Source organism: Schistocerca nitens, chromosome 2 (assembly GCF_023898315.1).
Source record: "Schistocerca nitens isolate TAMUIC-IGC-003100 chromosome 2, iqSchNite1.1, whole genome shotgun sequence".
Lineage (NCBI taxonomy): Eukaryota > Metazoa > Arthropoda > Insecta > Orthoptera > Acrididae > Schistocerca > Schistocerca nitens.
In genome coordinates this window covers 1,161,566,460-1,161,594,254 of record NC_064615.1, presented here as the reverse complement: position 1 = coordinate 1,161,594,254, position 27,795 = coordinate 1,161,566,460, and positions in this window count along the sequence as shown.

The following is a 27,795-nucleotide window of genomic DNA, read 5'->3' as shown; positions in this document are numbered from 1 at the left end:
CCTCTGCCACAGGCAAAAAAATTCAGTATCCAGGTTGAGAAATCACTTCCACTTGCACACTGATATCTATAGAATTACTGATTTGTTTTCCACATTGAGAGAGCCGTTAGCTTCTCTTTCAGTTATTTTGGATTTGTAGATGGAGTTGTTGACTTCGTTAGAGTAATTTGAAATTTTGTTTCCCGTCTGTCTGGATATTTCAGCGTAATGTCAAGCACCGACACGAAGATCAAGAATGGAAGGGCACAGACGGCTGTGAGATGACATCAGACAATATTATGCTGACAGACCCCTCTCTAGGATGACACCGAGACAGGAGCAGCATCTAGGTCAAGAGAATATAAGTGTCACTCCAAATGGCCGAGGCCCGAATTGAAGTCAAGCTGACCTATGAACGCTACAGCAGTGACTCAGATACAGTATTAGTTCACTAGTATTACGAATTGTATATACTGAAGAGGTTGTTTATATTTGTCACACACTGCTATATCTCACAAAGTATTGTAATCATCTCCTTTTGTAATAAACACCATTAGTAAGATTTGCTCAAATTGTTGTCTAGTGATCCAAGACAGCAGCTTTCCTAAGGCACCCCATATATTAGACAATTGGGCAGAACACAACAGAGGAGAACTATACTGAGGCACCATGACACCAGAAACAATTCCCCTCAAGTAAATAATCTGGTGGTGATCATGCAGCAGTGGCTGTAGCAGTGGTTTTATTATCGATATGCCATTACAAAATGGTTTGTTTTAGCGCTCTATTCCACCCACACTCCTCTCCATCCCCCTTCCTAGGTGCTCACATCCTTCCTGCACAGGAAGCTCTGAACCACTACGGTACATGCTTCTTTCATGTGCAGATAACCTTTCCCTGGGAACTTCTAACTTCTTTTTCTAAGACTTAACATCCCCCTGCAGAAATTTGTTACTTGTGGTAGTGCTTCCAGTTTCTTTCATTAAATAATCTGCCTTCACCATTTTCCAAATATGGAGCTGCTTGAGTGGGATAGTTTAAATATTAAAGAACTTATTGCATGTAAGAAACGATTGATTTAACACTAGTGCCAGACAGAAAATTTTTCCAACCTGTCATGCTGTAGAGAAGGTACAGGAGAGGCTATATGCCATTATGGTTGTTGCCACCTGGCACCTCAGAATGCATCAGGTGTGTATTGGGATTTCTCACACAAAAAAAGTGCCTGCTGCAAAAGAGCTGGGCAGACACAGCAGGAATGACCACAGCCACAAACTCCGATATTCTCCAAGCAGCAGTGACTGTATACAGGTAACACTGCAATTTGTGTTGTGATTACTACCTCTACTATGCACTGGATTCCTAGAGAGACAATTAAGAGCACCTTTAACTATGACATTGCCTACCAGAACAGTGCCTCTGAACTCCAGAATGCATCCTTTCCCCAATAATGTGGATATTGCAAAAAATGGCTCTGAGCACTATGGGACTCAACTGCTGAGGTCATTAGTCCCCTAGAACTTAGAACTAGTTAAACCTAACTAACCTAAGGACATCACAAACATCCATGCCCGAGGCAGGATTCGAACCTGCGACCGGAGCGGTCTCGCGGTTCCAGACTGCAGCGCCTTTAACCGCACGGCCACTTCGGCCGGCGTGGATATTGCAGTCCAAAGTAATCTACGAAATGTTTATTACATGAGGATATGCTTGTAACATTACCTCCTTGAGGATTACATTCTGAATTAGAAAACCAAGGTCTTCTGTCTACTTCTCAGCAAGACATGGAAAATGAATACTGTTCTTTCACAGAAAACATATCCTTGCAAGGCAACATACAGAATGCTGTAAGAGATGTAGCAATGCAGCAGAGAGATGGACTAAATTTGTTGTGTTAATTTGGCATTAATGAACACTTTCCACAATACTCTTGTTATTATCTACAAGCACTCCATGAACAATAAGTATGTTATTATGCACACAGTGGTAGTACAAAATCCAAGTGAACATCCTTTAGATTTAATTTGCTTGTAGGTATTCATAGGAAGAGATCGTCACAATATGTGAACTCTGAAAAAAGAGAATCTTGAATGACTCCATATTCAATACACATGACAATTGCACTGATGGTTATCAAAAATATTCCCGAGATTGCAAATTTTGTTATTTCGTATTTTCAAGCAAATGTCAGAAACAAATGATATGTGAAGCACCTAAATTTGGATTATACATCAAACAGCATCATAAAGTGGTCTCTCCTTGATACAAGCATGGCCAAAAGCAATTCCAGAAATTTTATTAAAATATTTTCCTGGTTCTTAAACTGACATCACAGGCACTTCCCATATGTCTTATATTTATCTCTGGAATATCCACAAGTATATCTCATTTAGTAGTTCAACAAGAACAACTTCCTTTAGCACATGATTCGCAGCATTGTAATTATGTACATCATTCATTCTACACCCACAGCAATGAGACCCTCAGCTATATGGACCATGTCAGAAGAAATGCATTTTTTGCACTCAAAGCAAATATAAGGAAAATAGAGACTAATCCAGTTATTTGAGAATTTTTTGGTTCTGGATTAGTTGGGTGATACCATTAGCCACAACCGAACAGACTCTGGAGTGATTGCCTAAAGAAACATATTGGCCCATTGATTGTAAACAATAACTGTAGGTAATTCCAGGATTTAGATAATGTCTGTTTTAGGTTCTGTAGTATAATTCATTTTTAATAACATTAAAAATTGTTCATGATTTTATAGTGAGTTTTCAGTTTTATTTTTTTATTTTACTTGTCTAGCTTCGTAGGACCAAATTGACAAGCAAAATTCCATGCTCATGGAACTTGTCAGCATATGAAATTACAGCAGAAAAGCAATAGATAAAATGCTGAATCCTAAAAAAACATCCAAGCTGTAAGTTCTTGTAAACACAATCAACAATAAGACACAGAAATCAGCTTTATTTTTCAAGGAACTCCTTGGCACAATAGAAGAAGAAACCCATGAGGGCACTCTTGAGTGTAGTTTTGAAAGTGTATGCATGACTTAAGATTTTGGAATCCTTGTGGTAGCTTACTGAGAATGGATGCAGCAGAACAATGCATGCCTTTCTGCTGCCTAATATTAAGTGAAAGCTGCTAATCCTTGGGAATACAGTTAACAAGAAATGACAGTAAAGAATATATGTAACTTACCACGTATGCCCAAACCACCAATTTCTGAGCCAAAAATACACTTTGAGAATGGGAAGAGTTATCACATCATGCATCATATGTGAATGGAAATACGCAAGGTAGACTACTTTTCATGCCCAACTACCACTTACTTCAGATGCTGTTCTAAATGTAAACATGGCAGGATTAGCTCTGAACAAGGTGCTGAACAGGGGTTTTCCGTAACAGTTTACTATCTGGACACATAGAAATTAGAACTGTTCAGTCTTATTACTCAAATGCCCATTCTGTGTGATTAAAAAGTTAGGTTTTGTTGAACCCTATGTTAGAAACTAAAAACTGAGTCTCGCTGTGAGTTAGAGTTAAGTTTGTAGAAAATGAAGTATGTCTTCAACTGCACTATTTGAAACAGTGCCAATGCTGGACACAGCATACTTTACTACCAGGATAGTGTCATCAGCAAACAAATATCCAAATATTTAGAATCATCTCTAGCAGGGGCAGCGACAAGGGCTGGGGGGGGGGGGGGGGGGGGCGGCGGCTATATACATTGGATGTACATTAATGTACGAGGGTCACTCCAACAGAAATGCACACTATTTTTGTAAAAATACAGTTTTCATTCTGCATGTGTGAAAGTTTTACAGTGTGTACATACACCTTTCCTGTTTGTTTTCAAACTTAGTTCAACCTTTTCCCTTTTCCCGCAAGTGGAGCCGTCACGGCATGTCTTCAAAATGGCTGCTAAACCTGACGTTCGCCAGAAGCAATGTGCTGTCATAGAATTCCTGTGCTGTGAAAACAAGACAGTGGAAAACATCCCCAAGAGGTTGAAAAAGGTGTGTGGAAATGCTGCTGTCGGTCGCAGTACAGTCAGTCGGTGGGCAAGCAGGTTACGTGATGAAAGCGGGCACGGCAATATTGAGGACTGTCCTCACAGTGGCAGGCCTCATACTGCACACACTCCAGACAATGTCCAAAGAGTTAAGGAATTGGTGATTGCTGACAGATCACAGTGAAGCGAACTTTTGGAAAAATTTGAGAATGGTGGACATGAATTTCTTGGAAGAATTGTGACAGGGGATGAAACATGGCTCTATCATTTTTCACCAGAGACAAAGAGGCAACCAATGGAGGGGCATCATGCAAATTCACCCAAGAAAAAGAAATTCAGAACCACACCTTCTGCTGGAAAAGTTATGGCTATGGTGTTTTTTGATTCCAAATTGTGGACATTATGCCAAGTGGAACCACCATAAATTATGATGCATATGTGACGACACTGAAGAAACTTCAAATGGTTCAAAACTGGCTCTGAGCACTATGGGACTTAACATCTATGGTCATCAGTCCCCTAGAACTTAGAACTACTTAAACCTAACTAACCTAAGGACAACACACAACACCCAGCCATCACGAGGCAGAGAAAATCCCTGACCCCGCCGGGAATCGAACCCGGGAACCCGGGCGCGGGAAGCGAGAATGCTACCGCACGACCACGAGATGCGGGCTGAAGAAACTTCAAGCTCGACTGAGTCATATTCAACCACATCAGCAAAAGCAGGATGTTTTGCTGTTGCACGACTATGTATGGCCACATGTCAGTGAAAACACTATGGAAGCGATCACAAAACTCGGATGGACAACACTGAAACACTCACCTTACAGTTCTGACCTGGTTTCATGTGACTATCATCTCTTTGGGAAACTGAAAGACTCTTTTCGTGGAACAAGGTTTGAAGATGATGACTCCCTAGTGCACACTGCCAAACAGTGGCACCAACAGGTTGGTACAGAATTTTACCGTGCGGGTATACAGGCGCTGGTCCCAAGATGGTGTAAGGCAGCTGAAAGAAGTGGAAATTATGTGGAGAAATGAAAATATTGTTCCTAACAGATGTATCTACACACTGTAAAACTTTCAAACGTGTAGAATAAAAAATGGATTTAAAAAAAAAAAATAGTGTGCATTCTTTTCGAGTGACCCTCATATGAGTACCTCTTACAATAATCAAGAAAGCTAAATATGCCAGGTATGCCCACAAACACTGCTGACCCCAGACAAAAACTTCAAAATCGTCAGACATCTGTGTCAAATTGTATTGTTTTCCCAGGCACACACATTCTGTAGACATGTTTTTACCCTGAAAACAGTTACCAAAACTACTTTAAGCAACACCAAATTTTACCAATTTGTCAGTGAAGGACCTCAACTCTCCTTTTGTTAAGCGATATTCCATTTCCCCCAAACCCCCTAACTCCTCCGCACCGCATCATTTGTCCACCCCTTGACTGACTTTCAGAATTGCCTCTGATCTCTAGTGCTACAAGGCACATCATTTATATAAATAAGGAGCAGGAGTGGCCCCAGCACTGACCCTATGTTGCCCCCCATTTAACTGTGCCTCACTCCGATTCCACATCATAGCCATTCTCAGTACTATGAAGAACAACCTTTTGTTCTGTTTTTAAAGAGATGAACCAATTGTGAGCTACTCCCCACATTCCATAATGGTCCAACTTCTGGAGCAAAATTTTGTGATTGACATAATCAAATGCCTTAATTAAATAAGGTGCCTAGTGTTTGAAACGTTTTTGTTTAATCCATCCAGTACCCCAATGAGGAAATACACTGAAGAGCCAAAGAAACTGGTACACCTGCCTAATATCCTACAGGGCCCTCAAATTCACACACTAGTGCTGCAACACGATGTGGTAGGAACTCAACAAATATCTGAAGGATTGCTCGGGAGAACTAATACCATGAATCTGTAAGAGTACAAGGGGATGGAGATCTTTTCTGAACAGCACATTGCAAGGCATCCCAGATATGCTCATATCTGGGGAGTTTCGTGGCCAGCATAAGTGTTTAAGCCCAGAAGAGCGTTCCTGGGATCACTCTGTAGCAATTCTGGATACGTGGTGTGTTACATTGTCCTGCTGGAATTGCCCAAGTCTGTCGTAATGCACAACGGGCATGAATGGGTGCAGGTGATCAGACAGGATGCTTACGTATGTGTGTCTACTCAGAGTCATATCTAGACCTGTCAGGTGTCACATATCATTCCCAGAGAAAATGTCCCACACTATTAAAGAGCCTCCACCAGCTTGAATAGTCCTCTGCTGACATGCAGGGTCCGTGGGTTCATGAAGTTGTCTCCATACCCGTATACATCCGTCTGCTTGATACAGTTTGAAACGATTCTCATCTGACAAGGCAACATATATCCAGTATCAACAGTCCAATGTCAGTGGTGACAAGCCCATGCGAGGCACAAATATTTGTGTCATGCAATGAAGGCCACAAGAGTGGGCCTTCAGCTCCAAAGGCCCATATTGATGATGTCTCATTGAAAGTTTCACACTAGTTGATGGTACACCATTGAAAACTGTAGCAATTTGCAGAAGAGTTGCACTTCTATCGCATTGAATGATTCTCTTCAGTAGTAGTTGGTCCTTTTCTTGCAGAATATTTTCCTGGGTGCAGCTGTCAGATTTGATGTGTTACTGGATTCCTGATAATCACGATACACCTGTGAAATGGTCAAATAGGAAAATCCCCACTTTATCACTACATAGGAGATGCTGTGCCTCATCGCTCATGCACCGACTATAACATCACGTTCATATACAGATCTTGATAACCAGCCATAGCAGCAGTAACTGATCTAACAACTGCTCCAGACACTTCTTTTATATATGTGGTACCAAGCACATTGTCATATTCTGCCTGTTTACATCTCATTGTATTTGAATACATATGCCTGTACCAGTTTCTTTGGCACTTCAGTGTAATATAGCATTGTACCGTTTCCAGTTGTTAGAACAGTTCTGACATCAAACTGTAGATTTGACAGCAAATTATGTGAAAGGAAATGATAAATTATCCTTACATACTAAGAATGTTCAAGAAATTAATCACTGATGGCATAGAAATACACAAGTTGTACTGTAGGACCCCAAAATATTAAAGCTGCAAAAGACTTAAGGGAAAAAAAATCATTAAACTTTTTTCAGTAAATGTTGAAATAACCTGAAAATAAAGGTACAATGATGTTTAATGAAGAAGGCAAAGCACCTTTCTTTCATTTAATTTGTTAAGCGAATGCTGAGTGGTAAATCGTGAAAAAGAGATTTTCAGTTTCAGTGAGTGAGCGGTTCTGATTGTATCCCTGATAAGAATGGTTTTGTACATCTGTTCGCCACAGGCACAGCTGCCAGAACTACCAAACACCCACTTAGTATATCCATCATACCCTTCCATGTGTCCACCTACCTGTTACAATCTGTGCTACCCTTCTCTTTATATATTCAATATTCCTGTTACTCATCTCTGATACAGCTTCCACATGCCTGATTTGAGTTCTACAAGCAGTCTCTTATATAGACTTAAGCGGTTCTCTAGTAACTTACTAAAGAAGTCTACCACTTGATTGACTGATGACTATGCTCACATTATCATTCCACAAACTGTTACACTCAAGTATCTGTACATGTTGACCAATTCAGATCACAACTCACTGACAGCGTAGTCACAGGGCACTACATTTCTGCATAATGTGAAGTGCTCAATTTTAAATTTCTAGATATTTAAAGCAATATACAAATGTGATGTGTTTAAAAAGTTGAAGAAAGGATTTAATATTTGCACACTTCTTATACAACAATGTACAGCAATGAGGTGTGTCACTTTAGTTTTAAGAGGTGAGAGAAACTGATTCTCGAAAGAAATCACCAAACTACTTATCTGGTGGGGATGTGGTGAGGTGAGGCAGGGGGGAGGGGGGGAGGGGGGACGGAGGAAGCATTGAATGTCTCAGATAATTGCCACAATTCATTGAAGTACAAAAGCAAATTCAGTTTAATTGTGTAAGTTTGTTTTGAATGAACAGAAAGTATTTCTGAAGCAGAATATAAAAATCTTAGTTCATCATAAGAGAATACTTGAACCTCAGGTTGTTAATCTTCCAATGAATGACAGCAAACTGATACAAAAAATGGCTGTGTACTTTCATATAATTATCACATTGCACCAAGCAAATCAGAAGGATGACAAAGACTTTTTAAATTGTGCATGCATAGAGTCTTTGAGTCTTGCACAAGTGTGAGCAGTATCACTAATATCGTCAATCTTGACTTCTTGGCAATATGTTACACAATGTTTGCACTATTAAAACTTACCAACATTTCATTGAAGACGGAAGGTGTGTGGGAAAATCAATAAGACTGACAACACTGCGAGTGATCTAGCAATGCTGTGTTGTTGTTCTTGTATGGATTGGTGTGTTCTTACCTTCCAGATGCTCGGTCCAAGTTACAGATCTGTATAGTTGTCACATTATTTTTGAGAGTGCTATCAGCAAAGTGGCTTTTTTGTTGCGTGTTATGAAAGTGGAACAGCAGAATTTAATGTGTGGAATGCAAAAATGTGACATTTGAAAGTTGAAACAGGCGTAAGAGGAACATTTCTTAACCAGAGCACCCCTTTTTCACTGGCACAGATCATTTCTGGTAAGCTGAGAACAACTTGAAGATAAATCTCACTCAGTGAGACTTTCAGCTTCAAAGACTGACAAAAAGTCTAATGTGGGTACACTCTTGAGAGATCAAATTGACGTTTAACAGTAAGGATGATGGGTGACCCATTGAACACTTTCACCATACACCAAATTTCGACTGAAGTTTTGTACATGCAAAAGGTTTGCACCAAAATTGTGTTAATAACCCCAATTCAGCAGAAGAAAAATCAATTAAACATGTGCACTGATTTTTAGAGGACTACCAATGACCACAAATGATAGTCATGTGATCACAGGTGATGAATCCTAGATTTTTGAGTATGATCCTCAGAAAGCAGCAAAATGAGGAGTGGCACAGACATTTCCACAACCTTTCTCCAGGACAAACTGCCAGCAAATTGTTTTACAAAGATGAAAGGCCCAGGAATAGCGTGAATCAAGGGAGACCAGACATTGATTACAAATGAATGCTTCAGCATGACAATGCCCCATGTCACATAACCCCTTCCATCACAAAATTTTTGATCTGAAGAGGCATTCATTGTGTTCTACATACCCCAGTCTCCTGATTAGAGTCCTTGAGACTTTTCTCTTTCCTGAAACTTCAAAATGTATTAAATGGAAATCATTTTGAGACTTTGCAGAATATTCAAAAGAACACGACTCATCACATTAAAAGCCATAACAGTTGAAGCCTTTCAGTGCCACTATCAAGAGAGGGAGTGATGACTCCACCAGGGTATAGCTGTCAAAGGGAGCTACTTTGAAAGAGACAGTATTATTGTTGAAAAAATATAAAAACTTGGTAGATAAATAATCAATCACATTACTTTTTTATACACACCTTGTTTGTGCATCTTTCATCATGTACTACTTTATTATCAATAACTGCAAAACTCATAAAAGATGAGTTTCCATGGTCGTGTCCACATTGTTTGCGTATTGAGGCGGCTGAACTCGAAAGTACCATGAACACAAAAGAAGAAATTATTAAATTGCTTCAAAGTGACATTGAAGCGCTGAATGCGGAAATTTTAGCATTGAAACAAGAAAATTCTAAACTGGTTATTGAAAGAAAATCCTGTATGTGTAGAAATCAACCCATTACTGAACAAAGTGGCAAACATCCGCATTTGTGTAATACGACAAATAATACCACAGAGAACTCTGTCAGTGAAACAAGTGATAAGTATAAATGGAAAACAGTTTCCTATAATAAGAAGGACAAACGTAAAAGTGCAACGAACAAAGAAGATGACAAAAACGATTTTCTGTTAATAGGTGATTCTATATTTAAAAAATTTATTGTGCCGGACTGCAAGGTCGATGTTGGACCTGGAATCCAATTGCATCAACTCAACAAACATTTTAAAAATGTATTGTCCATGAAAAGAAACATGGGCGAAACTGGTAACAAAACTTAAAGTACCGACAATTACAGAGGTGTCTTAATCCACGTGGGCACACACTCCATCCGCAGTAACAGTGAGGAAGAAATTGTGAATGAAACACAGAATCTGATTAAATTGGCGAAAACTGAATACCCAACATCTGGGCTGGTAATTAGTGGAATTATTCATCGAAGATCGGTAAGTGATACTTACATCATCAGGATAAATACCGGCATTAGGGAACAGTGCAACAGACTCGGTGCAGTATTCATTGACCCAAACAAATTCTTAAACTGCAAGTATCTGGGAAAAGACGGCCTGCACTTGAATAGATTAGGCTCTGTGAACTTTAGTAAAATGTTCATAGATGTGTGTAAAGTCCTAAGAAGCAAGGAAACTAATTCATTGTGATAGGGGTGACAAAGAAAAAATTCAAACTGAAAATAAAAAGTTTGGGTACCAAACAATGGATGCACGTGAAATAACTAAAAGCAAAAATGATCTATTGATGCACTGGAATATAAATGGCTTAGGGGCAGAACTACCAAATCGTAAATTCTCAAAAATCGACGAATTAAAAATTCTGCTGTCAGAATCCGTAAATATTAAAATAATCTGCCTAAATGAACACTGGTTAACAGAAGATAGTATAAAAGTACTAAATAGTATTAATAATTTTAAGGTAGCTGCTAGCTTTTGTAGAATAAGCAAATCTCATGGAGGCTCCTGCATTCTTGTCAATTCTTCCATAAGTTATACAGTAAGAGATAGTTTTAATTATTTAAATGAAGAGAGCGTGTTTGAAAGTTGCTCTGTAGAACTGAGTGATCTGAATACACTGGTTATAGCAATCTACAGAATTCCTGGATGTGCGGTAACAAAAGTGTTTTTAACCAAATTCGAATGCCTCCTGGAAAAACTCCAGAAAGAAAGTAAGAAAAAAGTTGTTATAGCAGCAGACTTCAACTTAAATGTCTTAGTTGAAAGCAATGATTCCACAAAATTTCGTGACTTGATTCAGAAATCTGGTTTCAAGCTAAATTTTTCTGAAGGCACTAGGGAAAACAGCAGATCAGTGACCTGAATTGATAATATTATTACTAACTACAAATTTGACAGTGGAAATAAGTACAAATACTGCTTAGACTTGGGTATTTCAGATCACTCAGCTCTGTTTATTGAGCTCCCAAAAGCAAATAACCTAAAGCCCCCAGAAGTGTGTATAAAAAGGGATCTCCGTAAAAGTAAAATGGATTTATTCCGCAGTAAATTAAGTATAATAAGGTGGCCTGTAGACTACAATTGTTCAAGCTCGATAAACTATGACAAATTCTTAAATTGTTTCTTAGAGGTATTTAATGAATCATTTCCTCGTAGATATAAGCAAAAGAAAGTTAATGGTAAACTCAAATGGATTACAACAGGAATAAACATCTCTAGTGCCAGAAAGAGAGAGCTCCACAATGAGTTAAAATCAAACAGAAATCCAGATTTTGTTATTTATGTCAAACAGTATAAAGCTGTATTTAGGAAAGTTGTAGCGGCAGCTAAAAAAATTGCAAATAATAAATTCATACGAGAACACAGAAATAAGACAAAAGCAGCATGGTCAGTTGTTCAGTCTGAACTAGGAGCCAAAGTAAAAATTCATGAGATTTTGAAAATTACACATGAAAATGAAATTATAGTAAACCCTGTTCAGATGTCAAGTTGTTTCAATGAATTCTTCCTAAACGTAGTAAGATCGGATGTGGATATGACATTCTATCAGGGCATCACAAATTTGGAAAACAGCCAGAACACATCTTTTAAACAATTTGAAAAAATAACCCAAATGGATGTGGAAAAGGAAATATTGTCTCTAAAAAACAAAACCTCACATGGGTGGGATGAAATAACAACATCTGTAATCAAGTATGTGTATTATATTATTTCCCAACCACTGTCAACTATTATAAATCAATCTTATGAACAGGGATGCTTTCCAGAGGTATTGAAATATGGTGAGATCAAACCTTTATTCAAGAAAGGATCGACAGAAGATATAGGGAATTACCGCCCTATCTCTCTCTTGCCGGTCATCTCTGAAGTGTTTGAAAAGATTGCAGCAAAACAAATTAATAACTTTCTTACTGTAAATGATATAATTTTTAAAAACCAGTTCGGATTCCAACAGGGTAAAAGCACTGCGAATGCTATAAATGAGTTTATCCAAAAAATATGCTCCACGTTAGATAAAGGTAGAAAGGTCACAGGTATATTCTGTGATCTGACTAAAGCTTTTGATTCAGTGAACTATGCATTACTCCTCCACAAATTGCAGATGTATGGAATCAGAGACACTGCTTTAAAATGGTTTAGCTCTTACCTGTCAGGTAGGAAACAAAGAGTAATTTTAACATCAAATGGAACCAATTATTCATCAGACTGGAAAACAGTTCCCCAAGGAGTCCCACTAGGTTCAATATTGGGTCCCTATCTGTTTCTTTTTTACGTAAATGACCTACCACTTGCTATTGATGTTCATTCAGTCTTATTTGCTGATGATACATCAGTTCTAATTGAAAATGAGGTATCTGAAAATTTTCCAGAAAAAGCCAAAAATACTTTAGAAAAACTTGAATCTTGGTTCTATCAAAATGGACTAAAACTAAATGTAACTAAAACCAAAATGATGCAATTTGAAGCTAAATCAGTAGAAAGGAGTGAAATAAAGATAACTTGCAATGATCAGGATATCACAGAAGCAAACCACGTGAAGTTCTTAGGCCTAAATCTTGACAAAAATTTAGATTACTTAGCAAATAAACTGAACAACTTAGCATTTGCAATGTGTAATTTGTCAGATGCCACAAACATGGATACCAGAAAGATAGTTTATCACTGCTACTTTGTCAGTTATTCGTTATGGCATAATCTTCTGGGGAAATTCAGCAAATGTCACTAGGCACCTAGTATTACAAAAGAAAGTAATTAGAAACCTGTGTGTTGCAAAAAAACGGGAATCCTGTTGACCACTGTTAAAAAATTTAAAAGTACTATCTATCCCCTCACTTTACATATATGAGATGCTGGTGTTCCTATATAGAAATCAACATACACTAGACAATTTCCATTTTGACCACAACTACAGCACTCGCCACAGAGATAACTTCAAACTTCCAACACATCGTTTAAAACTTTATGCCCAAACGCCAGAGTATGTGGGGTTAAAAATTTTCAATAAAATAAAAGGCAGTAATATATTTAAAATGGAGATTGGATCACTGAAAAGATTGCTCTTTACTCTCCCGGTGGAAAAGTGTTATTATTCTGTCAATGAATTCATTGAGGACAGCTTCACAATCTGAACACAGGGATTGTAATGCATTTATTATTTTATGAACATGTGTAGCTGTAACTTAGAAATGTAAACTTTTGTATTTCTCTTAAAAAAAGTGAAAAAATTTCTTTTTTAAACCTTGACATGTCTCCTGTACATCAAATCAAATGATTTGAAAATTGTATGTAATGAGATGAATAAACCACATATCCACATAACCTGCAAAAAGACTGAGATTACTGTTTCCCTGTTCATTAATATACCACATTAACAGAAGAAGCCCCAACACACTGCCAGATGTAGAAGTATCTTCAGGCTTGTCCAGGGATATGACTCACTACTTGAAATAATGTGCTACATCCAGCCTAATGAGAAATCTTCAAGCTGCTCACAATCTTCAATGGATACCGTATATTAGTGATACTCAATCAGATCACTACCATCCAGGTATTCTATTAGGTTTTCACAAAATTCTGACAAAGTATTTGTTAAGTAATTATTATTTCATGATTGTTTCTATCTATCTATCACCATTACTGTAGAACTGATGCGTGGGTAAAAAATTTTACTACCAACAGGAGATACAAAATTCAACAGAAGGTAGAAAGAGGTTGACTAGCCTTGCGAAATATGGTCATTGTTTCATATCTTTGTCAAATGCTTTCGGAAGTCAAGAAATATTGCACCAACCTGACAGCCTTGAGCCATGGCTTTCAGGGTAGTGTGCAAGAAAAGCAAAATTTGCATTCTGTAGGACTGATACTTTCGGAATCGTTTGGAGTGGTGGTGGTGTTTGTCTGTATTTTGCATGACATGTTAAAGTACTCCAGGAGCTCCTTAGAATGACAAGGTGACAGAGCCAGTTGGCCTCTGTAATAAAAAAACTGAGTGGAAGGATCAACCACCGAACTTGAACAGGATGTCTTGCGACGTCCGCAACGACCAAACATAACGAAAAAAAAAAGGATGCGTTAGCATAATTGTTAAGGTGTTTGGTTGCTAAGTGAGAGGATCTGAGTTCTAACCTCGTTTGGTGTTTTATATTTTCTGTATTTAAAAACAATATCGAGGTGTCTTACTTCATGAATTTTATTCTTTTGGATGTAATTTTTTGAATTTTCTAGTTCTTTGTCTCTTCATTATATTCGTAATAAGTTTTCGGTTTTTCTAATTTTGTGCTCCAATATCTCTTTTTACAACAATTGAAAATGATGAAAAGGCACACATGCAATATTCATGTAATCTGTTTTGTTTGTATATCTTCTCTTCCACAGTCGCTGTTTAACTATTCATATTGAGATACATTCTTTTGTGACAGTATTAAAAGTATTATTTAGAGCATAATTTCGGCTTGTACGTTGCCAAGCTACTTGATTGTCGAACGCAATCCTTTGCTTCACAGCTTTGGTAACATCATATTCAATGCTTTCGTCAACTGATCTATGTTTTGGCAAGTATTTGCTATCCATTGTGACAAACACAAATTGTTTGCGCCCTCTGCCTCACTGACAATATATTTTAGTTTTTTCTACGTTTTATTACATCCACTATTCAGTTTTGTGTACTTTGCCAACTTTGTTTTAATCAGAACTTTTTAGAAAAAAATCGAAATGACTCTGGTATAAATAAAACTTTTATTACAGTCGCGAAGGACGGAATATTTCTCAATATTACATATGGCACTTATTTGGTAATTAAATTAAATGAGTTATTGTTATACAGTAAATTTTATATGAAATTTAGGTACCTTGTGCACATTTCATTCCCAACATTGTGGCAACTAAAATCGACCATACAGAAAGTATACGCTATGGACTTTTACCTCTGCAAACTCTTCAAAATTTCGTGCAATGGTTTACTACATTTAATGCTGCACAGTAACTGCATTGAACATCGAAACAAAATTAAGTCATTTATGGGGGAAGGTATCAGTCAAGAAGATGTGTAAAAATGAAATTTTTGGGCCAAATAGTTTTTGAGAAATCGAATGATAACTGTCTAAGCAGTCGGAACACTGTGTGTCAGCACAGGTGAGCAGTGCAGTGATGACAAAATCGCGCACAGCGCGGAATGTGGGGAGCTTGTGTCTGTGTCAACAAAAGGGTTAATGCAGCCATGTTGGCTTTAATTCATAAACTGCACGCTCCCCCCTAAACGTAAGTTTGTGAACTATACTATACTATGGCGCTGCTACTCTTGGCGTGTGCGCCATTTGGAAGTTGGCAGTGCAGCAATCTCCCGCGTCTGGGCAGGCATGCGTGAGCTGCCAAGATAAAAGAATTGAACTATAGTTCAACTGTCCTAAGCTTCAGCTACAGTTCCACTACACCCTCCTCCCCAGAGTCATATGTTTACTGTCCCCATTTAAAATAATAATATTACCTCTATATGTAGTTTACTCAACACGTAAATCATCCTACTAATTTTTGTTGCCCTTATGCCTTCAGTAATTATTATTGTTACAAGTGACTCACTATCAATGACTTGAGTTTCAATGTTAACATTACATGTAGCAACATCTAACCAGAGAAACTTAATTACTATAACAGTACATATTATGCAATGATTTCCAAACTCATCATTGTATTGGTACAACTTACAAAACTGAAACTTGCTGGCAGATCAGAACTGTGTGCCAGATCATGACTCAAAGCTGGGAGCTTCACCTTTCGCAGGCAAGTGCCACTGACTGATGGATCCATGCCCATCTTATGGCTTGCCCTCACAGCTTTATTTCCACTAATACCTCATCTCCTACCTTCCAAACTTCACAGAAGTTGTTATTAAATCACTGTTAGATGTATTCTTCTTCTTCTTCTTCTTCTTCTTCTTCTTCTTCTTCATCTTCTTCTTCTATTACAACTGCCCTTTTATGGGCGCCCACAAGTCTAGGATTCAACAGATTCAGTGTTGCACAAACAGCTTCCATGAAATCAAACTCTCTCACCTGCCATCTTCAGTGTTCCCAAGGGAACAGGACCTGTACTTGGCAGTTTTTCATGTCATAAAAGTCAAACTAACATTTCACATATCAATGTTAGGCCTCTTAACTCCATCTGTCTTTGAAAACTCTAAATTCCAATAACAAGTAGCTCCCTAATCAAAGAGAGATTTGAGACAGCATGGATTTCTCGAATCTGTCAATAACTAGGATTCTCTTGTATATTTACACATTTAGTGACTTCCTGTATCACTTTATAGTTTTCAGGTTTTTAATGTTGCTCTAAATGCCATTATTAGGGCTAGAGTGTCTTTATAAAGATGCAAATGTTGACCATATGACTGGATTACTGAATATGAAGTAGTTGAGGACTGTTCAAATATCCAATTCATTCAAAACATCTTGGTAGACATGAAGAATAGCCAAATTGTTCAATCGCTTCTGTCCCTCTGTTGATCAGAGACATGACTTCAGACATCTAAAGGTGCTTAATGACCATCCTGCTTTTGCTGTCGTGATTGGAACTATTTGGAGAAGCTCAATTCATGTCACTACTTCACATAACATTTCTCCAACTGCAGGCTATTGTGTAATGTACTTTCTTACATCAAGCATTTTTTTTTAAGACCAGTTGTTTTTTGTTAGTGATATTAACTAACATATTGAAGATTAAGTGCAGCTTCTTAATGTCTAGGTCATTTTTGAAAAACTCAGTTGATTTTTCCTAATTTGTTTCACCTCTGTTTGCTAAAAAGAAATGGCTCTGAGCATTATGGGACTTAACTTCTGAGTTCATCAGTCCCCTAGAACTTAGAACTACTTAAACCTAACTAACCTAAGGACATCACACACATCCATGCCCGAGGCAGCATTTGAACCTGCGACTGTAGTGGTCGCGCGGTTCCAGACTGAAGCACCTAGAACCGCTCGGCCACTCCGGCCAGCATGTGTTTACTAAAAGCAAGCAATCTACTTGCTAGTCCTTATTGGCATTGGGAGGTCACACTTTGGTCAGTGATAGAATTTAGTTTCAGAACACCTTCTTTATGCGTAAATGCATTTTCATTAAGATGGGATTTTTCCAAAGCCTTTTTACCAGTTGGAAAACCCTATGGAAGTAAATGCATTTTTTTTTTTTTTAGGAAAATTGTAATAAATTTTCAGCATCTGCCTCTTTGCAGGTTTGCAGGTTTTACAAAAAACTTTTTTGGTAGATGCTTCATATTCTAGCCATGTATATTTGATCAACCAAGACTTCTGAAATGATCTTCCCTTACCAGATTGTCCAGGTTGAGGCTGTAAGCGGTTCTTGCCTGAAGACAATGAAGCAATTGATGACACAATAATTGTTGAAGGCTGAGTTGCAGCATCATCAACTTCCAAGCACCTTTTTGGTAACAAATTTATCCATTGCAAACTTAATTCTCAATACACTAAGAGACTGGAGTAAATGAATAAAATATAGTCATATAAAATATAGTCATATAAAATATAGTCATATAAAATATAGTCATATAAAATATAGTCATATAAAATATAGTCATATAAAATATAGTCATATAAAATATAGTCATATAAAATATAGTCATATAAAATATAGTCATATAAAATATAGTCATATAAAATATAGTCATATAAAATATAGTCATATAAAATATAGTCATATAAAATATAGTCATATAAAATATAGTCATATAAAATATAGTCATATAAAATATAGTCATATAAAATATAGTCATATAAAATATAGTCATATAAAATATAGTCATATAAAATAGTCCACTAGGCACTAAAGTTGGAACACTAAACACATCTGTAGCATGCACTGAATGAAACTATCCACACTGAATGACTGTGACAGCAGAGTGGGCTATATATAGCCACAGTGGCATAATGTCTCAAAACTTCAGAGACGTGACACAGAGGGTTCCAGGTGCTTCTGCTCCAGTCCTTTTGATGTCGCTGTGGCCACAGCACTGGCCCGCCAGCACCAGACTTTACCCTAAGGTTCACACACTGGGACAAATTCTAAGTGTGCCCACAGCACTGTAACCTGTCACCCTATCACGATTCACACCACTTGTTTTCAACTAACCTGCTTACTACCGTAATAATTATTCGTTTTAACTCATAACTGAATGTATGTTAAAAGGTAACTATTGTCAAACAAAGAAAACAAAAATTTCCAATATAATTTTGTGAATGTAACTAATAATCTTCTAAAATTATTGGGAGAGCTCCCCCACCCCTCCCCTTAAAACGATTCTTGAGGTGGCTCAAGCCCCCCCTCAAGCTCCATGGAGTCGGCGCCTGTGCCAGGTACTCAGCTTTGTTGGAGCACATGCCTGAATAGCTGTGCTTGTCCACCTGAACAAAACAGCAGTTACCAAGTTAATACTCAATTATTTACTTTGTTTTATTTTAACGCCCTGGAATTTGATTCAATGAGACACACAAGGTAGTGCAAATGGGAAACATTATTGATAGTTTTCAAATTAGAGCTGCTACTTTGATAGAATCCAAGATTCAAGGGTTGTTATTTATTCTTAATATTTTCAATGTAAATTAATGACAGTTGTGCAATTGCACGGTTCCATTCATCAGTTCAACTTAAGTTGTTAAAACCGCTGCATTTCTGATAGGCATAATAAACCTTATAAACAAGTTCAACAACATACATGCGTACGTGTGTCTTAAGAAAGTAATGGTTAAAAAAAACAATAGCAGAGACAAAATAGTTGCAGAAACATATTAATATCCTTTTCCTAAAATTATCACTGATCACTCTTGTAATACATATTGCACCATGGAATCACTTTCCAACTGCGGTATTTAAGTGTCAAAGAATATTACAAAGTTGTATCATTTATTAAAATCTTACCCTGAAAGAAACTTAACAAATACTCCTGATATATGCCGAAACAAGTTTCCTGAAATTCTTAATTGACATATGAAGGCAGTTCATGTTTCTGCATGTGAATGTTAAGAAAGAACAACAGAATTGTGTACTCACCATGCACTGTGTTAATCCGATAAATGGGACATGCCAATATTCTCGTAGTTGGGCCAAGCACTGGGAATTTCATGATCATCTGAAATCTTGTCCTCAGAGCTGCTTCTGGCACTCTTCTCATCATCTGCTTCACCAAGGTTAACAATGTTTTTCATATGTGTCTCCATAATTCGCCTTCTCTCACAAGCACCTTCAACATTTTTTTTTTTTTTCGTATGTAGAATCACCACGTATCTACTGTAACTTCAGTCAAAGCTCGATGAAAACTTCGAAATTTGTGGTAAGTACCTATGTTACCAATCTGCTGAGGTCATCGGGCCCTAGGCTTATATGCTACTTAATCTAACTTAAACTAACTTACGCTAAGTACAAAACACCTTGTGAACCATGGCAAGGAGCCTCAGACCACAAGGTTACCCTGCGCAGCTCAAAACTCGATGAAGCAATTTTAACACCTTGCTTTGTGAAAAAGGTGCACGCTTGTTATTTCTTGCTACATTTCCTTTCACTTGAGCCCAAAGACACTCAATTGCTATGTAAGTGCAATGGTACGGTGGCAAACAAATAACCTTGTGATCAGCAGTTCTAGCCGATTTCATCAATTGTGTATACAGGAGTTTGTGGCTTTTTGAATTCCTAAGGGAGCAAACTGCTGATGTCGTTGGCTCCTAGGCTTACACACTACATAAACTAACTTATGTTAAGGACGACACACACACACCCATGTAGAAGGGAGGACTTTAATCTCCAGCAGGACGGGTTGCGCTATCCGCAACATGGTGCCCCTAACAGTGGGGTCACTCCACACGGCAGTTAGTGGCTTAACAAGCTGAAGCAGCTCTGCCTTTTTCAGTTCAGCAGTGCAGTTAACACTATGTCACTGCAACCAACTTAACAAATCACCTTTTCTGTTTGACATAGTTGGCACTTTGTTCACCTGGGTAGAAAAATAAGGTGCTTTATCTATCATTATAATAGACTCTGGAGGAATGTTCCAAAGAAGTTTATCCTGAAACCGTGAGATGTAGATTGCAGCATTCATTTCCTCATGGAAATCTCCTGACTACTTTGAAGTAAAAGCCAACAAAGCATTGTTTATGACTGCTGAACTTGGAAGTACCGGTCGAAGGCTGCGAGGTCGAGGTACGTAGGAAGTCTGCACGGGACGGTTCCTTCTTGAAGGCCCGTGCATCTGACTGCTGGGTCTTCGTCTTAGCAGAAGCTGATGAAGGGGCTGGTGTCTGTGAGGTGATAGGAGGAAGAGGAGACGTCGACCGCGCGATCTTAGCACTGGCCGAATGGACGACCGTGGTGCTAAAGGTCAGATCGCATGTCTGGGTTGCCACCTCCCTGGTAGTCCGAGGAGAGGCGAGGACAGTACTGTATTTCCCCACTGGGAGCAGCGTGGGCTTCCTACTAGCCAATAGCTTGCGAGCAGCCGAGGTGGACACTTACTCTTTGACCCGAATTTCTTGGATACAGCGTTCTTCCTTATAGACAGGACAGTCGCGGGAGGATGCGGCATGGTCACCCTGACAGTTCACACAACGAGGAGATGGAGGTGGACAGTCACCCTCGTGGGCATCCCTGCCACAAGTGACACATTTAGCCGCATTGGAACAAGACTGGCGAGTGTGATTGAAACGCTGACACTGGTAGCAGCGCGTAGGTGTCGGGACATAGGGGCGAACAGAAATAACCTCGTAGCCCGCTTTGATGCGCGATGGCAGCTGAACACTATCGAAGGTCAAGAAAAGTGTCCGGGTCGGTACAAGGTCATTGTTGACCTTTTTCATGACCCTATGGACAGCCGTCACGATCTGCTCAGCGAGAAAAGATTGAATCTCCTCGTCAGTCAAGCCGTCGAGGGATCTAGTATAGACCACACCACGAGACGAATTCAAAGTTCGGTGAGCCTCCACCCGGACAGGGAATGTGTACAGGAGTGTGGCCTGAAGCAGTTTTTGTGCCTGAAAGGCGCTCTCAGTTTCGAGTAATAAGGTACCGTTACGCAACCTGGTACAAGATTTGACAGATCCGGCTATGGCATCGACGCCCTTCTGGATAACGAAAGGGTTGACAGAGGAAAAATCCTTTCCGTCCTCAGATCGAGAAACGACGAGGAACTGTGGGGCAGGCGGTAGTAGTTTTGCCACTGGTAGCTGGTCAAGTTTCCGTTTTTGGGCTGAAGTCGAGAGAGATGGAGTGAAATCCATTGTGGAGGAATCCCCCATGATTGCCAGCGTCTCCGATGGAGCTACCTTCCTTGTGGGGACCCTCTCAGAGGGCACTCCCGCCTTAGGTGAATGTTTACACCTCAGGTCACACCTCCCGAGAAACAGACGGAGGGACCAATCGGCATGGTCAGAAGGTATCAGCTCAGGCAATCACCCCTCCCTGGGCCTGGCCTTTACCAGGGGGTACGCGCGTGCCTTACATGTCTACCCAGGGCGGGGAATTACGCATTACACCATCACCGGCTACGTGTGCAAACGCGTGGGTCGACCTTCAGGCGCGCACAGGGAGGAAGGAAGAAGAGGAAAAAGGAGAGAGAGAGAGGACAGTGTCTCAAACGCCGAGGCGGAGACCAGAGAGAAGGCAGAGAAGAAGGCAATGAGAAGGCAAGGAGAAGACGGCAAGGAGAAGAAGGCAATGAGAAGGCAAGAAGATTTCACAGGGGAAAGAGAAAGGAAGACAGTGAGGTGGAGAAGAGCAAAAAAAGGAACCAACCAAAGGTAGGAAGAAACGAGAAGTGAAAAAGCAAAATGACAGCAAATAGAGGTCGTGGAACCGTCCGTCTCCGGACGCAGGCGCTAACTACCCCCTTGAGGGGGAGGGACTCCTTTTAGTCGCCTCTTACGACAGGCAGGAATATCTGGGGCCTATTCTAATCCCCAGACACGCAGGGAGGCTACAGTAGGTGAAGGAGAACTGTAAGGAGCTCAGAAAGCACCATTTCCAACATTCACCATGTGTAGACATAGTTAGCGCACTCCTGTACATGTCTCCCTTACATTCTAACCTAGGTGAAGAAGAACTGTAAGGAGCTGTAGAAAGCACCATTTCCAACATTAACCATCTGGAGACATAGTTAGCGAACTGCTTTACATGTCTCCCTTACTTTTTACCCTAGGTGAAGAAGAACTATAAGGATCTGCAGAAAGCACCATTTCCAACATTCACCATGTGTAGACATAGTTAGCGCACTGCTGTACATGTCTCCCTTATTTTCTACCCTAGGTGAGGAAGAACTGTAAGGAGCTGTATAAAGCACCATTTCCAACATTAACCATCTGGAGACATTGTTAGAGCACACCTGTACATGTCTCCCTTACTTTCTACCCTTGATGAAGAAGAACTGTAAGTAGCGGCAGAAAGCACTATTTCCATCATTCACCATCTGTAGACATTGTTAGCGCAGTGCTGTACATGCCTCCCGTACTTTCTAACCTAGGAGAAGAAGAACCGTAAGGAGCTGCAGAAAGCACCATTTCCAACATTCGACATGTGTAGACATAGTTAGCACACTGCTGTACATGTCCCACTTACTTGCTACCCTAGTTGAAGAAGAACTGCAAGGAGCTGCAGAAAGCACCATTACCAACATTCACCATCTGCAGACATTGTTAGCACACTGCTGTATATGCCTCCCTTACTTTCTACCCTAGGTGAAGAACAACTGTAAGGAGCTGCAGAAGGCCTTTTTACCAACATTCACTATCTAAGGACATGGATAGTGCATTGCTGAGTTTGTCTCCTTTACTTTATATCCTATGCGAAAAAGAACTGTAAAGAGCTGCAGAATGCACCATTTCCAACATTCGCCATGTGTAGACATAGTTAGCTCCTTGCTATACACGTGTCTCCCTTACTTTCTACCTTAGATGAAGAAGAACTGTAAGGAGATGCAGAAAGTACCATAGCCAACATTCACCATCTGTAGACATAGTTAGGACCCTGCTGTACATGTCTCCCTTACTTTCTCCATTAGATGAAGAAGAACTGTAAGGAGCTGCAGAAAGCACCATTTCCACCATTCACCATGTCTAGACATAGTTAGCGCTCACGTGTATATGTCTCCCTTAGTTTCTACCCAAGGTGATTGAGAACTGCAAGGAGCTGCAGAAAGAACCATTACCAACATTCAACATCCGTGGACATAGTTAGCGGACCACTGCACATGTCTCCCTTACCTTCTCCCCTAATTGAAGGAGAATTGTAAGGAGCTGCAGATAGCTTTCTTACCAACATTCAACATCTGTGGACATAGTTAGCACACAGCTGTATATACCTCCCCTACTTTCTACCCTAGCTGAAGAGGAACTGTAAGTAGCTGCAGAAAGCTTTCTTACCAAGATACACCATCTGTCAACATAGATAGACAGCTGGATATGTCTCCATTACTTTCTATCCTAGGTGAAAAAGAACAGGAAGAAGTTGCAGAAAGAGCCATCTGTAGACATAGTTATTTCACAGCTATAGTTATCTCCCTTACTTTCTATCCTAGATGAAGAACAACTGTAAGGAGCTGCAGAAAGCACCATTTCCAACAAAAACCATCACTGGCATAGTTAGCGCACTCCTGTACATGTCTCCGATACTGTCTAGCCTAGGTGGGGAAGAACTATAAGGACTTGCAGAAAGCACCATTTCCAACATACACCATCCGTGGTCATAGTTAGGGCACACCTGTACATGTCTCCACTACTTTCTTCCCTAGGTGAAGGACAACTGTAAGGAGCTGTAGAAAGCACCATTTCAAACATTCACCATCCGTAGACATTGCAGGCGCACAGCTTTACATGTCTGAATTACTTTCTACGTTAGGTGACGGCGATCTGTAAGGAGCTGCAGAAAGCACCATTTCCAACATTCACCATCCGTCGACATGGTTAGCGCACTCCTGTACACGTCTCCCATTCTGTGTACCCTAGGTGGAGAAGAACTATAAGGACTTGCAGAAAGCACCATTTCCAAAAATCACCATCCGTAGACATGGTTAGCGCACTCCTGTACAAGTCTCCAATACTGTCTATCTTAGGTGGAGAAGAACTATAAGGAGCTGCAGAAAGCACCATTTCCATCACTCACAATGTATAGACGTAGTTAGCGCACAACTGTACATGTCTCCCTTACTTTCTACCCTAGGTGAAAGAGAACTGTAAGGTGCTGCAGAAAGCACCATTTCCAACATTCACCATCTCTAGACATAGTTAGCGCACACCTGTACATGTCTCCCCCACTTTCTTCCTAGGTGAAGGAGAACTGTAAGGTGCTGCAGAAAGCACCATTTCCAACATTCAACATCTGTAGACATAGATAGCGCACACCTGAACTGGTCTCCCTGACTTTCTACATTAGGTGAAGGAATACTGTAAGGAGCTGCAGAAAGCACCGTCTCCAACATTCACCATCTGTAGACATAGTTAGCGCACACCTGTACATGTCCCCCCCACTATCTTCCCTAGGTGAATGAGAACTGTAAGGAGCTGCAGAAAGCACCATTCCCAACATTCACCATCCGTAGACATGGTTAGCGCACAGCTCTACATGTCTCCCTTACTTTCTAGCCTAGGTGAAGAAGAACTGTAGGTAGCCTCAGAAAGCACCATTTCCCACATTCACCATCTGTAGACATAGTTAGTGCACTGCTGTATATGTCTCCCTTACACTCTACCCTAGGTGAAGGAGAAATGTAAGGAGCTGCAGAAAGCACCATTTCCAACATTCACCATCTGCAGACATAGTTAGTGCACAGCTGTATATGTCTCCCTTAGTTTCTACTGTAGGGTAGGAGAACTGTAAGGAGCTCAAAAAGTACCATTTCCAACATTCACAATCTGTAGACATAGTTAATGCACAGCTGTACATGTCTCCCTTACTGTCTACCCTAGGTGGAGAAGAACTATAAGGACTTGCAGAAAGCACCATTTCCAAAATTCACCATCCGTAGACATTGTTAGCGCACAGCTGTACATCTCTCCCTTACTTTCTACCCTAGGTGAAGGAGATCTGTAAGGAGCTGCAAAAAAGCACCATTCCAACATTCACCATCCGTAGACATGGTTAGCGCACTTCTGTACATGTCTCCCATTCTGTCTACCCTAGGTGGAGAAGAACTACAAGGACTTGCAGAAAGCACCATTTCCAACATTCACCATCCGTAGACATTGTTAGCGCACACCTGTACATGTCTCCCTTACTTCCTTCCCTAGGTGAAGGAGAACTGTAAGGAGCTGCAGAAAGCACCATTTCCAACATTCACCATCTGTAGACATACTTATTGCACACCTGTACATGTCTCCCCTACTTTCTTCACTAGGTGAAGGAGAACTGTAAGGAGCTGCAGAAAGCACCATTTCCAACATTTACCATAACTGGCATATTTAGCACACTCCTGTACATGTCTCCCATACTGTCTACCCTAGGTGGAGAATAACTATAAGGAGCTGCAGAAAGCACCGTCTCCAACATTCACCATCTGTAGACATAGTTAGCACACTGCTGTACATGTCCCACTTACTTGCAACCCTAGTTGAAGAAGAACTGTAAGGAGCTGCAGAAAGCACCATTCCCAACATTCACCATCTGTAGACATACTTATTGCACACCTGTACATGTCTCCCCTACTTTCTTCACTAGGTGAAGGAGAACTGTAAGGAGCTGCAGAAAGCACCATTTCCAACATTTACCATAACTGGCATATTTAGCACACTCCTGTACATGTCTCCCATACTGTCTACCCTAGGTGGAGAATAACTATAAGGAGCTGCAGAAAGCACCGTCTCCAACATTCACCATCTGTAGACATAGTTAGCACACTGCTGTACATGTCCCACTTACTTGCAACCCTAGTTGAAGAAGAACTGTAAGGAGCTGCAGAAAGCACCATTCCCAACATTCACCATCCGTAGACATGGTTAGCGCACAGCTCTACATGTCTCCCTTACTTTCTAGCCTAGGTGAAGAAGAACTGTAGGTAGCCTCAGAAAGCACCATTTCCCACATTCACCATCTGTAGACATAGTTAGCGCACTGCTCTACATGTCTCCCTTACTCTCTACCCTAGGTGAAGGAGAAATGTAAGGAGCTGCAGAAAGCACCATTTCCAACATTCACCATCTGCAGACATAGTTAGTGCACAGCTGTATATGTCTCCCTTAGTTTCTACTGTAGGTGAAGGAGAACTGTAAGGAGCTCAAAAAGCACCATTTCCAACATTCACAATCTGTAGACATAGTTAATGCACAGCTGTACATGTCTCCCTTACTGTCTACCCTAGGTGGAGAAGAACTATAAGGACTTGCAGAAAGCACCATTTCCAACATTCACCATCCGTAGACATTGTTAGCGCACAGCTGTACATCTCTCCCTTACTTTCTACCCTAGGTGAAGGAGATCTGTAAGGAGCTGCACAAAGCACCATTCCAACATTCACCATCCGTAGACATGGTTAGCGCACTTCTGTACATGTCTCCCATTCTGTCTACCCTAGGTGGAGAATAACTACAAGGACTTGCAGAAAGCACCATTTCCAACATTCACCATCCGTAGACATTGTTAGCGCACAGCTGTACATCTCTCCCTTACTTTCCACCCTAGGCGAAGGAGATCTATAAGGAGCTGCACAAAGCACCATTTCCAACATTCACCATCCGTAGACATGGTTAGCGCACACCTGTACATGTCTCCCCTACTTTCTTCGCTAGGTGAAGGAGAACGGTAAGGAGCTGCAGAAAGCACCATTTCCAACATTCACCATCTGTAGACATAGGTTGCACACAGCTGTACATGTCTCCCATTCTTTCTACCCTAGGTGAAGAATCACTGTAAGGAGCTGCAGTAGGCACCATATCCAACATTCACCATCTTGAGACATAGTTAGCACACACCTGTACATGCCCCCCTACTTTTTACCCGAGGTGAAGGAGAACTGTTAGGAGCTGCAAAAAGCGCCATCTCCAACATTCAGCATCTCTAGACATAGTTAGCGCACACCTATACATGTCTCCCATACTGTCTACCCTAGGTGGAGAAGAACAATAATTAGCTGCAGAAAGCACCATTTCCAACATTCACCATCTGTAGACATAGTTCGCGCACACCTGTACATGTCTCCCCCACTTTCTTCCATAGGTGAAGCAGAACTGTAAGGAGCTGCAGAAAGCACCATTTAAAACATTTACCATCTGTAGACATAGTTAGCGCACACCTGTACATGTCTCCTCTACTTTCTTCCCTAGCTGAAGGAGAACTGTAAGGAGCTGCAGAATGCACTATTTCCAACATTGACCATCACTGGCATAGTTAGCGCACTCCTTACATGTCTCCCATACTGTCTACCCTAGCTGGAGAAGAACAATAAGGAGCTGCAAAAAGCACCATTTCCAACATTCATCATCTGTAGACATAGTTTGCGCAGACCTGTACATGTCTCCACTACTTTC